The following is a 14,955-nucleotide window of genomic DNA, read 5'->3' as shown; positions in this document are numbered from 1 at the left end:
AACAGAAATCTTCATCTCTTTTCTGTTTCTGAGTAAATAGTACATACCAGCACTATTTTAAAATAACAAACTCTTGATTGAATAATAAAAACTACAGTTAAACACTAAAAAACTCTAAGCCATCTCCGTGGAGATGTTGCCTGTACAACGGCAAAGAGAATGACTGGGGTAGGCGGAGCCTAGGAGGGATCATGTGACCAGCTTTGCTGGGCTCTTTGCCATTTCCTGTTGGGGAAGAGAATATCCCACAAGTAAGGATGACGCCGTGGACCGGACACACCTATGTTGGAGAAATTATGATCATGCTTTCTATATTTCTGTGTATCTTTTACAAACTATATTACACTTTGCATTTTCTTTATTATAAAGTGGGAGGGACAGTGGAGTTAAAAGGGTATATCTGAAGCTTTCTAACATGTCTTGTGAAATGCTGTAAGCATTTTAAACAAGTTAGACTTACAAATTATTCTTGCCAGCTGTATGCAGGGGAGGTATGCTCAAAATTTTCAATACACTTATTTAACTGACAAAAAAGTAATATATACTAAACTATAGGCAAAAACAAGTTAAATTGTAGTGAAAATATTTCAGTTTACTTTGTAATCTATGCCTACTGAGCCTTTATATCAGCCTTCTACAGTTACCTTCTTTCTCCCCTGTGAAATTTTGTATCCGAGAGAGCTTCATTCCTTTTTATGGAAGGCATCTCCCATCTCTCTGAACTTTCATGTTCTGTCCTTTTTCTTATAGAATTCAGTGAGTTCAACCCCTGTGAAGTCTGCACTACAATTTCTCTCCAAAATAGAGAATCTTTGCTTATTGGGCCCAAAGAAAGTAATGAAGCTCTATGCAAAGCTGAAGCTGTCAGTTTTTTTTTTTTTTTTATATTTCTTTTTATTGAGGTTTATAAGATGGCATACAAAAAAAAGGGTACATAAAACCAAGGACAATAACAGATACATTCCCTTATAGATTGTATACAGAAAATCCAGAAAAAGAAACATCAGAAAAGAGTTCCAGTATACTATAATAAGATTGCTTGCCAATCAACATGTAAAATCTCCATTCTCCAGTATACTCGAGAGGCCACTTTTGGACCTCATAGTAATAAAATATAAAACTAATAATGGAGATTATCCTGAAATAAAGGGAACCACTTTTGGGTCCCATATCAAACCTCTTTTTTAACTTTAAGTAACTTAAACAGTGTATATATATAATACCATGTAAAGGCCCATCATGGTTTAGCTAGAATACATGTGGGATACAGGCTGGTAGGGAACATAGTAGTATAAGTAATGCTTGACGTTACCTATATGGTAGTGAACATTATATAATTTGATTTGTAGTATTAACTAATTAACTAACCATAAACACAAGGATTACTGACTAAGCAATATTTAATAAGGGCTGTGTATAGTAAATTATATAAATGTATAGAGTAACTAAACTATTAACTTAGGCACCAAGAACTACTAGATAACAACAGTGTACTCATGTACTGACGTGTAAAGATCCTTTATTCTTTAGCTGAAATATATATATATGCTAATAGAGGGCATAATAATACAAACAATACTTAACATCGCCTAAACGGTGATGGATTTTATATTCTCAAGCATAGAACATCAGCCAGCACAGGAATAGGTGAACAGTTTGTGCTATTAGATTGTAAAAACATACTAATGTGTTATCTTAATATCTGTAGTGTGTGACAGAGGCTGGAGATATATATTCCCATCCAAACACTATCTAATGAATCATTAAGCTGTTTCTCTGAAGATGTGAGGAGCAATTGGCATGGTGCATATGGAGGTAAATTGTATTATCATTATCTCCTCTTTGAAGCTATTTTGTATGGCCAAAAAGAAACTATGTATATATACTCTCAGTGGGTTATCTCAGGGAGGTCCTGTGTCAGTGCAATATTTGTGTTAATTCTTCTTTATCTCATACATGCTGTGTAGTAGGATACCTTGTTTATCAGTTTGGGGAGGACATAATAACAGATACAGATTTCACTCCGTCTCGGCCGCTGACAGGGTGAAACTGGGGGACCAAGTGGAAGTTAAAATGTTAGAGCAGTGACCTATTAAGATGTTCAGACCATTATATAGTGGTATAATGCACAGAGGATCTGGGTTGAGAATATAAGAGCCTCTACTGAATAAAGACATACTGCACTTAATAAATTGTTATAAGAAACCTGAAGACAGATAGTGAACAGGATATAAATAATGTATTGAGTCTTAAGATTAAGTACTTGATTACTTATATCCTGTTCACTTTCCGTTTTATTTTAACTCCTAGATGCCATTAGGACGTTCCATGCTTTTCTAAAAGCGTTCAGCTTTTACGCCTTTTGGACGGCAAGGAATTTCCTAACTTTTGCTGCGTCCTGCTCCCCCCTCCTTGTAGAAACTCTGGTGAATTAGACTGGAGTTCCCCAGCACCATTTGGAGTCATGTGATCGCAGTGACGATCATGTGACTTCCTGTCTCTACTTTTGTTTACGGGGTTAAATAGAAGAAATACTAAGTACAATGTAAGTTGTAAAAGATACACATAAATATACAAAAGTATGATCCTAATTTGTTAAAAAGTTACACAAAAACTGTGAAAGCATTAATAATTTGTAAAATCACAAGTCTGAAATCTAAAGTAATATAAATTACAAAGCACAAAAGTGTAAATGCAGCGCTATATTGCACTGGGCTTGTCTTTCCTTCACATACAGAAATGCAGGGAGTGCCCCTTGGAGAAGTACTATATGGCTGCAGTGTTTGCTATATTGTATTGAAGTAAATTAACATTAGCTAATGTTAGCTTATTTTTTTGTGAAAATTTTAGCTGCGTGGTCAGTAAAACCAGCCAGGGGGTTCATCCATTAAAAAAGGTCCTGGAGAGAACATTGTTATACTTATAGTGATGAAGAAACATGCATGCTCCTGATATTGTCTCTTGAAAATAAGATATGTTTCAACAATAGATACCAACAGAAAGAGGTAAATCTGAGAACGAATTCAGTGCGAGCAGTAGTAGGCAGTTCTGTTACTTTTATAAGCTATTTGCTACATAGCTACTAAGCCCACATAACTAAATTAAACCAAAGCTAGTATTTCTGTAATTAACGGTAGTTTTTTAAATATTAACACTAAAATTTTGTATTGTGAGCAATGTGCTACATTTTTGATAGTGAAAGCTTTCTAAAAAGTAGCATCTAACACAGTTCCATCTCTAATTTAGACAGCGGCATATACTTACGGAAATGTTTTGTATTCAGCTGAAGCCATTAGTAAGAAATGGTAACGTAATTAGAACAGTGGAGTCATTTGTGCTGCTCTATAAAACACTAATTGAGGCCAAACATTGTGATGCCTAATGATATTCTCAGTGCTGTGGTGCTCTACTGGAGGACAAACATAAAGACCAGGCCTAAACCGGAGCATCAGTGCTCAGGAACATTTATCCTCAAACCCTGACCTGCCAGTGTGCTGGGAATCACTGCTCTTAGCTAGTGTATCTATTGCTTCACATTTATAAACATAGTATACAACTGGGCAAAGCTATATGTGTAGCAATCAATAGTTTTATTACTTTTGATTTATGCACAAAGAGAGGGCTTAACAAATTAAAGGCACAGTCTAGGCCAAAATAAACTTTCATGATTCAGATAGAGCATGTAATTTTAAACAATTTTCCAATTTACTTTTATAACCAATTTTGCTTTGTTCACTTGGTATTCTTAGTTGAAAGCTTAACCTAGGAGGTTCATATGCTAATTTCTTAGACCTTGAAGCCCACCTCTTTCAGATTGCATTTTAACAGTTTTTCACCACTAGAGGGTGTTAGTTCACATATTTCATATAGATAACACTGTGCTCGTGCATGTGAAGTAATCTGGGAGCAGGCACTGATTGGCTAGACTGCAAGTCAGTCAAAAGAACTGAAAAAAGGGGCAGTTTGCAGAGGCTTAGATACAAGATAATCACAGAGGTTAAAAGTATATTATTATAACTGTGTTGGTTATGCAAAACTGGGAAATGGGTAATAAAGGGATTATCTATCTTTTAAAACAATAAAAATTCTGGTGTAGACTGTCACTTTAACAGCACCTCAAAAAATGGTCTTTCATCAATCGTCTACATTATATAGTTGCCAATATTTCCAGGGACACTTTACAGCATAGCTCCTCCCACTCCAATTTATACCAAAACAAGAACATAAAACACTAGTACTGTAGTATAATTTAGACATATTGATTTGCTTAAAGGGATATGAAATTCCGAATTAAACTATGATTCAGACAAAGCATGTCAGTTTTAAATTCACTTCTTTTATCACATTTACTTTGTTCTCTTGGTTACATTTGTTGAAATAAATATGTACATCTCTTCAGCAGCAGCAATGCACTACTGGAAGCTAGCTGCTGCTAGATGCCTGCACACATCTGTCTTTTGTAATTGACTCAGCAGATGTGTTTAGCTAGCGCCCCAGTAATGCGCTGCTGTTCTGCAACTGACAGTCTATTCAAAGTTAAACGTTCATGATTCAGATAGGGCATGCAATTTTTCTAAGCTAGTGAAGGCCACCTCTTATCTCCGCATCTTGATAGTTTTTACAGCTAGTTCATGTGTGCCATATTGATAGCATTGTGCTCACTGCTGTGGAGTTACCTGGGAGCCAGCACCGATTGGCTAAAATGAATATCTATCAAAAGAGCTGAAATAAGGGGGCAGTCTGCAGAGGCTTAGATACAAAGTACTAACAGAAAAATAAAGTGTATTAATATTAATATAACGTGTTGGTTGTGCAAAACTAGGGAATGGTAATAAAGGGGTTATCTATCTTTTTAAACAATATATATTCTGGCTTAGACTGCCCTTTGATTATGTGTTTAATCCCTTTAGGGATATTAAACACATTGTTATATGCAAGCAGCAGTGCAATAATAAAACTGTTCTAACATATTAGAGCATTTTATTTTTGCATTGTCCTTTAATGAATGCTGAATCATCAAGCTCCTCATAACCTTCCTTACTCTCATGCGCATAAATGACATAGGAAGAAATCCTTTACAGCAAGTACCACAATAAGCAACCAAAGGTTAAATGATAAACCCTTTATAGCATCTGTATAGTAGGACACCACAAAGCACCCTAGTTTATATAGATGTTACAGGGCCTGATATTAGACAGTGATATTACATCAGCGTTTAACCTAACTACTGCCTTGCAGATGCTAGAATGGAGAACAATATATGTAGATTTGTTGAGGATTTAATTTATGTGGTTTACTTTTGCTAAAGCACTTTTAGCAAATAGGTGTCATTTTATGAGTAAAAGGTTCATTTTTGATCTTTACTGCTGCATTGATTGTGGGCGATAGGTTAATAGATCCAGAAATGCCCTAGTAAATCTGAATTATTTTTGTATGTTCTATGAATTCCAGTCTTGGCACATGAAGAGCCTGATGTCTCAAGCGGGTTAAGTTAAGGCCCTGCTATGGAATGACTCCGTATATAAATAGGGCAATTAAACATGTTCCAAATTGTGCAACACTATTGAGATGCCTTGCTTCCTCACCCCTTGCTCCCAACCATCTCGGACTTTATAAATTGCATATCATGGCTTACATGACACCTGACTACACATTATTAACCTTTAGTGTAACAGATGACCACATATAAAGAAAACTACATACAAAACATACTGGTCTAGATTACAAGTGGAGCACTAAATTATCGCACTCCCACTAACGGGCAAATTTGACGTTTACGGGAGCGTGATAATTAACCAGCCATTACAAGTAGCTGGTTATTGCTAACGCAAGCTCGCAGTAGCAATTAGCACTCAGAAAATGAACCAGAGATACAACCTCTGGTTAATTTTCTAAAAGTGCCTCAAATGCCCTCAAAATAGAGGGCATTATAGTTTTTTATTAAAAAGAAATATCTAGCATAATAGAATAGTGCGTGGCCAAGCTGGAGCAACCAGAATGATTGCCAATCTCTATTGCATGATCAAAGTTATTAGTCTGGGTAGCAGAACAAACACAGGAAAAATGTAAATGAGTCAATCTATCCAGTCGCTCCACCTGAGAATCTATTTCCCTATTTTTGTTTATTATTTTATTTATTGCTATTTTTCAATAAACGTTATTTATTTTTTATCTGCACTTTCCATTTCCGTCTGGTTTCTTGGTTCCCTGACAGCAAGATTGTCATAGAAAAGAAGCCCCTTGGAACAGACATCTGTGAGATATCCCCAAGAAAGAAATTGTTTGGTTTTGTAATCCAGAGAAATCAACTGTGATAAATCTGTGTAGTCGCAGTTCCACTTCTTCAACATGCTGAGATGAAGAAGGCGTAAATTAAATCTTGTGAAGAGGCATCCGAAGCCTGCTCCATCAAACCCACCACTTCCATGCACTGAGTGACTGAAGGATGTGCATTGCTTTGTATATTTCCACAGAGCTGCATAGATAAAATCTATGACCACTCCCAGAAAGGTAACCCTGGTGTGTGGAGCCAAAGAACTCTTTGGAACATTGATTTTCCACCCGTGTCTGCTCAGGAATTGAAGCAGAGTCTCTGTGTAAATCCGCTAGATGCAAGGAAGGAGCTTGGACCAAGATGTTGTTCAAGAAAGGAGCTACTGAGCGCTTATCACAGATAATAATGCTCCTAGAGTCTTCATGAAAGCTCTGGGGCCGTAGCTAGCAAAAGAAAAAAAGAGCAATGCGCTGAAAATTCCTGTTCTGAAATGCAAATCTGAGGAACTGGCAATGGTCCTGGTGTATGGGAATATGCATGTACGCATCCTTCAAATCGATCGTGGTCATGAGCTGACCCTGTTGAACCAAAGGCAAAATAGTTTGAAATGTCTCCAATTTGAAAAATGGGATTCTTAAAGGCTTGTTCAGAGTTCAGATCTAAAAACAGGTATGAATGTGCCATCCTTCTTCGGTACTATGAAAAGATTTAAATAGAAAACTAGACCTTGCTCCGATGCTGGAACAGGAACAATCACGGCCATGCTTTCCAGGTCATTTTGGGTCATTGGGAACATGAAACAAAAGGACTCTTCCATGAGGGAGCCTTTAGAAACAGGCTGAATCTACCCCATACCAGACAAGACACTGGCAGGGGGGCCACACCTTCATGCTGACTTAGAAGAAGTCACAGGCTTCTTGGACTGTTTGGACTTGTTCCAAGAATTGGCAGGTTTCCAGGAGAACTTGGAAGAGTCTGACGTCTGGTTAGAAGAGGCAGTTCACTTTTGATTTCAAGACTCACAAAAACAAAAATTACTCGGCCTAGACTTGCCTTTAAATCGCTTATCTTCAGGTAAGAAAGCACCCTAACCACCAGTTACAGTAGCAATGATTGTGCTTAGACCAGGGCCAAACCAAATTTTTCCTTTAAAAGGAAGTGACAAGAGTCTGCAGTCCGAGATTTTAAACACAAGGCTCTTCTAGCGAGAACGAATAGGGCTGCATTTTTTGCATTCAAGTGAAGAATATCAATAATTGCTTTGCAAATAAATTAATTTGCTACCTTGATCAGTTTCAGGCAATCCTACATTTCTTCCAGAGAAATCTTCTCAGATGCTATCTCAGATAAAGAGTCACACCAAAGTGTAACCACACCAGCCCTGCAAGCTACACTAAATGCTGGCTTGAACAAAAATACTGCTTGTAGAAAGGCCTTCCTATAATAAGCCACTAATTTTCTGTACATGGGATCTATAAAGGAAGTACTATCCTCTAAAGGGATAGTAGTTCTCTTTGCAAGAGTAGAAATTGCTCAGTCTACTTTGGGAATAGATTCACAAAGTTCAGAAGTAGAAGGAAAAATTAGAAACAAAACAAATTTAGGATAAGGAATAACCGACCGATCATAGCAAGAGTCTCCTGGCCCTGATATAAAATTCTACTGCACTTACTCAGTAGCTGTAATCCTGCACTCAGTAGAAAAGCCCATCCTAGCTAAATAAAACTAACTCAGGATCTGAAATAGTCAACAAAACCAGTCCCAGCAAGACCTGTGGCAGGCTAGTGAAAAACTCCCTCAGGAGAATTACTCTAATTGCCTAAGGTACTCCTTAAAACTTTCTGTCCTTTTATTGGTCTTCTGAGGGGGATACGGGGTCTCACAGCAGTTTTAACACCCTTCTTAATGAAGAATCATGAGCAATTCAAGTTTCACCAGTGGAGCCAAAATCAAGACTGAGGTGAACAGGGCAGTGGGAAGGAAAAAAAGTTCTTGGTATGTTAAGTCATTTTTGTCTGCTTCCTGGTGGACTGGCATTTAATACCATATGTCAAGACTTTTGGACTCTTACCACCATATGAAAGAAAGCGGGACTGTCCCAGGAAAAAACAAGACAGTTGGCAACTATGACATTTTCTACTTCCATTTTATTTTTGCTTCTCTCATTCTCTCTCTCACACTCAGAGAGGCTGGAGTGTATCTCTCCATACATGATTTTATTTAAGCATTTTTTTTAAAGTCTTTTAGTATTTAGGGCAATGGAATAAGGACTAGGATCACAGAAACTAAGAGTTGTCAATGGGTTTATCCCTAGATAGCTATGAAACTGCAACACTTTACAAGGGAATCAGAAAAAGGGCTTATAATTATAATTGACTATCTAGACATACCACAGACAGACAAACAGCTGTAACTTGGAAGATATATAACAAACAATACAAAATCTTTACAAAATTAATGCATTGGTCATATGTGCACTTAAACAGAAGGTAAAAAGTGCTGTCCCTACTATGCTCTGAATAAACACCAAACAATATTTTTAAATAAAAAAAAAACCTAGGTTTTACAATCCTGGAAGTGCTATTATTAAAAGGCTAAACATTTGTACAGAGGATAAAAAGATGACGATTGTTCAGTGGATAAAATAGGTGGAGCTTAAAATAAGCAAGCCGATAATGATCAGTGCTTCAGTCAAGTCATGCTCACTACCCCAGCAATTTCCTGTTTTCAGTTAAGCAGCTAACAAACCTGGTTTGCGCCATCAGAGAAAACTGAAACAATATGTCTTTTTACTACAATAAAGTATGATGTAATAAGGGTGGTAATGTGAGCCTGAGGTCCCAATATGGAGCTGTCCATCAAAAAGTGATGCAAATATGATAGTATTAAATAGTACATCGCTGGTCTCATGGGATATGACATCACCAATGTCACTCACATCAATCTGAAATACTTTATTTAAAAAAACAAAAACAAAACAAACAGTCATAGTAACCATCTTGTTATTATAGAAAGACAATACTGAGAGGTATATAAAATGTTTTTATAGAAGATGCTTTAGAACGTGTCTCTAAAGTTTGTTTTGTATTACCATTTCCCCACCAGCAAATACCTGACCACAGAAGGCTGCTCACAAGGTCTTATGGTGTGACACACTGTGACTCAGAAGCTGTTTATGGGCTTTTAAAAGAGACTGAAAAGTAAAAATTAAAAGTTGATGATTCTCATAAAGCACGCCATTTTAAACAACTTTCCAAATTTTCCATTTTCTTTGTTCTATTGGTATCGTTTGTTTAAAAGCATAACTAGATAGGCTCGGGAGCAGCAATGCACTACTGGGAGCTAGCTGCTGATTGGTAGCATATGTTCCTCTTGTCATTGGCTCACTCAATGTGCTCAGTTAACTCCTAGTAGAGCATTGTTGCTCCTTCAACAATAGCTACTAATGGAATGAAACAAAATTTGATATTAGAATGAAATTTGAAAGTTGTTGAAAACTGAATGCTCTATTTAAATCATGAAAGAAAAGTGTTGGGTTTCATGTCCCTTTAATATGTATACCCTCTTACTAACAATGTTCTTATGTCTATAATGAAAAATATACATGGTGAAAGTTGTAATTAAGACAGCGAAAAGATTTTAACTACATTGAATAGGACAATGCCTAAAACCGAACCAATGTGGTGGAAGATACCTATATGAGAATGGAAGAATTTCTGTTTCCTTTCAATGACACCCAGATGCCAACATTAAAATCCACATCTGTGAAATGTCACAGTTTAAAGGGACAGAAAAATCTAAATAGAAAATGCTCAAATGTGTTGAGTGTTTTATTATAGCTCTATTGCTTGCATATAACTATGTTTAACCATTCAAAGGGGTTAAACATTTAATTAAAGTCGGCTCCAAAGCAGCAATGCATCCTTTGTTGAAAATCATACATAGGAGCAGTGATTCCAGTGGAGGCTCCTCCATATGCACACAGTGTCACGTGAACCCCCAGCAAAGGCAGAAGAATTTTTTTTTTGCTAAGTAAAATATCATTTTTCCAATAGCCCCCCTATTGGAAAAATTATATTTTATTTGTAACCCTAAAAATTCAAAGCCAGGCTGTTTTGATTAAAAAGTAAAAAAAAAATGTTTTTAACTTTTTTTTTAACTGCACGTGCGGCAGAGCCCTGCATGCCTGTCATACTTATCTATACATTTCCCTACAGGTGCCACTCCCAGCTTCCAACACATCCCTATACTAGCTTAATCGCACAGTTCAGCCTGTGCGAGTGGGGTGGTGCTCAGTTCAGCCTGTGCTCAAATTCGTCATCACTCCAGAGGACGCTTGACGAGGCTCCCCCCCCTCAATGGCGCGAAAACTCATTGTAGAGATAGTCGTTGAGCGGAGAGGAGCTCAGAGCCTCATTGATTTAGCAGAGCAGACTAGTAAGTGCAAAATTAGTACAGTCAGTGGCGGCTTGAGGGTTAATCAAATGGGGGTTCACAATACCAGGTATAAAAGCTCTGCCCCTTTTAATATATATATATATATATATATATATATATTAAAAGAAGAAAATAATCAGCGCTAGAAGTGTATGAGTGTGCTGTTTGTCTAAATATATATTCCCATCCACTAACTAGAATATATATATATATATATATATTTATATCAGACACTTGCAGGTTATGCAGCAAACAGTCTCATAGTTCAGATGTGGTAAGTCTATGGAGATGTAATGTTCATTAAAATCCACAGGGCTAATTCCAGTGTGCTGTGAGTAGTTAGGCAGCTCGTCTTTAGAAAGAAGAATGATCCCCCGCAGGGCGAGGTTCCTCTTGAAAAAATCTGAAAGGTATAGGACAAGACAGGCGCCAGGGGCACACTTCGTGTAATACGTTCAAGTAAATGACAAGTAATAGACAGTGGGAAAATCCACGCTCACCTGGTTAAACCTCAAGATATGAGGTATTTTCTGGCACTTGTGTTAGTATGCTCTCACTCCTCGCGGTCCTTCTGTAAATCCACTGTTCCTTGGGAGTTCCTGGGTCTCTGGAGTGTCCCCAATGTATCCTCAATTATAAGGGACAATATGGGATATGGGAGTGGGAGAGAATGTGTACTATTTTATCTGTATCAAAATATACACTACTAACACCATACAGGTAAAACCAGGTATTTTAATCGCACAAATATATATACATAAAATATTTAATATTAACAGTAACAAGCATAAAAGACCATTTCAGTCCATAAATAACAAGAAGAAGTTCCTTCCAGCAGTAGGCTATAGAGCCGTAGTCAGACCGAGCAATTTGTTCCAGCAATCTGGACTGCTCCGCCCCCCGCCATACGCTACGGTACAGCACACAGTGCACACTAACTCACACGGAGCTGCATAAGGATTGGATTGCTGTATATCTAAACAGAATATAGCGGATCTACTACTGTCCTTTATTGCTCCATAATTGGATACTTATATATTAGAGCACATTAGCCAGCCCGGCCTGCAGTCCAGATTGCTGGAACAAATTGCTCGGTCTGACTACGGCTCTATAGCCTACTGCTGGAAGGAACTTCTTCTTGTTATTTATGGACTGAAATGGTCTTTTATGCTTGTTACTGTTAATATTAAATATTTTATGTATATATATTTGTGCGATTAAAATACCTGGTTTTACCTGTATGGTGTTAGTAGTGTATATTTTGATACAGATAAAATAGTACACATTCTCTCCCACTCCCATATCCCATATTGTCCCTTATAATTGAGGATACATTGGGGACACTCCAGAGACCCAGGAACTCCCAAGGAACAGTGGATTTACAGAAGGACCGCGAGGAGTGAGAGCATACTAACACTAGTGCTAGAAAATACCTCATATCTTGAGGTTTAACCAGGTGAGCGTGGATTTTCCCACTGTCTATTACTTGTCATTTACTTGAACGTATTACACGAAGTGTGCCCCTGGCGCCTGTCTTGTCCTATACCTTTCATATATATATATATATATATATATATATATATATATATATATATATATATATATATATTGCATATGGAGTCCAACAGTAGTTGTGTGCTTTAATAATAACCACAGTAGTTATTCCTTCAGCTTTAGCCAACAACCTCTTTTTATCAGTCTCTATGCTGGGGTTTAAATCATCTGATTTCACCCCTCCCCGTTTTTTATTATAATCAGTCATTGGTGAGTATTGGAAACGCCCACGGAAACCTTGTCTCGGATTGGTTCATTGCAACTGAACATGGATTGGTTTATTTGGTAAGTGTGTTGTCAAGGAAAATGCATCCTTGCAACAACCAATCATCTCATGGCTGCAATTTCGCATCATAACACTAGGTGGCAGCAGACATACAAACAAAACATTTTTACATTTCTAAGCATTTTTAAGCAAGTTAATTATTCTCATAACATGGTTATTTAATCAGATCACACTCTTTGCATTAATCATATATAACCCCAATTATAGATGGTTAATATTAGGTTATTTTTTCTGATTATTCTGATACCAAATATGTTATATTATTAACATTTTATTATATTACTGCTAATTATTAGCTTAAAATGCATTACAATTTTATCAGTATCCTGGTATTTCTATAGAAATAACAGCCTATTTTTATATTTCCAATAGTTCTGCCTGCATTGTGTTATAATATGAATACAGGTGGCCCTCGTTTTACAACGGTTCAATTTACACCGTTTCAGAATAACAACCTTTTTTTCCAGTCATGTGACTGCTATTGAAAAGCATTGAGAAGCAGTGCATTTATTAAAATAGCCAGTAGGTGGAGCTGTCCGATTGTGTTGCAGTAAAGCCAAGCAAGCTGAAATTAATCATATTAACCAGACCTGAGCTATTGAGCAGATTTCAAAGGAACAAGATCTTCCTGTCTATAAATCAGTCCAGATTGGAATGCATAGAAAGAACTGTTTGCAGAAAAAGTCTGTGTTGTGTGATTATTTTATTAGGTTTATAATGCTGTTTAGCATTTAAAGTCTTCATTTTATAGCTTTAAAAATAATGTATTAGGTGTTACTTATCACAATTTTGAGAGGGGCCTGGAACCTATCTCCCTCACTTCCCACTGACTTACATTATAAACTGGGTTTCAATTTACAACGGTTTCGATTTACAACCATTCCTTCTGGAACCTAACCCCGGCGTAAACTGAGGGCTACCTGTATATCATATTTTAAGTTTCTAATAAGCCCAGGATGTATGAACCTTCTTCATGCAGATCTGAAATTATATGTCTGAAAAATATAAACAATACAGAGGTTATTAAACATTTTTGACTGACTAAAACAGTTACCTCCCAAGCCTAGCAAATACCCATGTAATAATAGAGAATTAGACAATTTCCCAAATTTCTATATTTAATACATTCTGAGGCATGCATTCAAACAGAAATAAAAATGATTATTTGCTGTATGTTCAGTAAGTTTTCAGAGTCACACCTTAGCATTTGTCTGTGTTTCCTAAGGTCTTCATTGCCCCACCCACATAGCATGGGGTCAATTCACGAGTAGTTGTAAAAGTCTCAATACAACATATTTTCTGTTTAGCTAGCAGTGCAGACATGTATTTGATGTTTAGGGATAACTAACACCTATGTGCATAAAAGCTGTTTCCCTATGATTTTGACCCGTTTCAAGAGGGTATTTCAGACATCTCGTCTCCATACATTGTGTGGTGTCACCTATCTGACAATCTATCCTCTTAATTTGCCTTTTATGACTCATCCTGTCTCAAACTGTAAGTTGATTATAGCAAATTGGTATGGGCTTCATGTTCACACTTTAGCTAGGAATGTCTCCTTCAAAGTAATCTCTATGAGTCTCCTGTGCAATTGAAAAAGTGGGGGAGAACCAAACCTGTCTGAAGTCAGTTTGTCTGACAGAAATGAGTCCTTTCTGCTGACCAGTTCAGATCTGAATAAATATAATTGTATTGCATAGCCTTAAAATATATGATTAAAATATATATATATATATATTTACCCCACATATACCTTGACAGTGAGTTACAGAGGCTTTTAGTGTACACTATATTACTGCTGTGCACTTCAATCTATAAAGCTCTGTGTCATTCTCAGCTGTTTTTTGTCACTTTAGAATGACTGGGCTGAGAAGGGGTTAAAACTTATTTTCTTTTACTGGGTCCCCAGTTTTTTGTAAATGCATTTTTTCACGGAAAATAAATGTACATTCAATCGTTGGTATGTAAAATAAAAAAAAAAGTTTAGTTTATGATGTGATATTGTGATCACTCCTTGAAACTTTAAAATGTCAGTTTCTTGTTTGAAATTTGAAACCCAATTTCTTAAGCCATGCTGCACCTAGCAGGTACATGGATGTTGTACAGGTGATGCTGGATCCTCTGCAAAATAGCTCCATAAAGATAAATCTGTCTCTGAATAAATCTATGTTTTCTTAGAACTGTCAGACATTACTATCCATAGATGCAACTACACAGTGATCTAACAAATGTGATATGCCTTTTCAAATAACAATGTATGTTCAGAACTTGAATCTGCTGAAATATTTTCATATATTTGACTGTCAGATACTGACCTCTGGTTTAATGTTATTTATTAGTGAGTAATAATACATGGATGTTGTGCATAGCATTGAACAGTGTTTGGGGGCACCTTGTGTATTTA

General features: G+C 36.7%; 1 protein-coding gene across 1 annotated transcript in view; it reads right to left on the bottom strand.

Annotated features, from left to right (window-relative positions):
- The window catches only part of NDUFAF2 (NADH:ubiquinone oxidoreductase complex assembly factor 2), a 256,085-nt gene that overhangs the window by 52,471 nt on the left and 188,659 nt on the right, over positions 1–14,955 (bottom strand). The gene's annotated exons all lie outside the window — the stretch shown is intronic.

This window comes from Bombina bombina, chromosome 2, assembly GCF_027579735.1.
Source record: "Bombina bombina isolate aBomBom1 chromosome 2, aBomBom1.pri, whole genome shotgun sequence".
Taxonomy (NCBI): Eukaryota; Metazoa; Chordata; class Amphibia; order Anura; family Bombinatoridae; genus Bombina; species Bombina bombina.
This window is presented reverse-complemented; position numbering and strand designations above follow the sequence as displayed.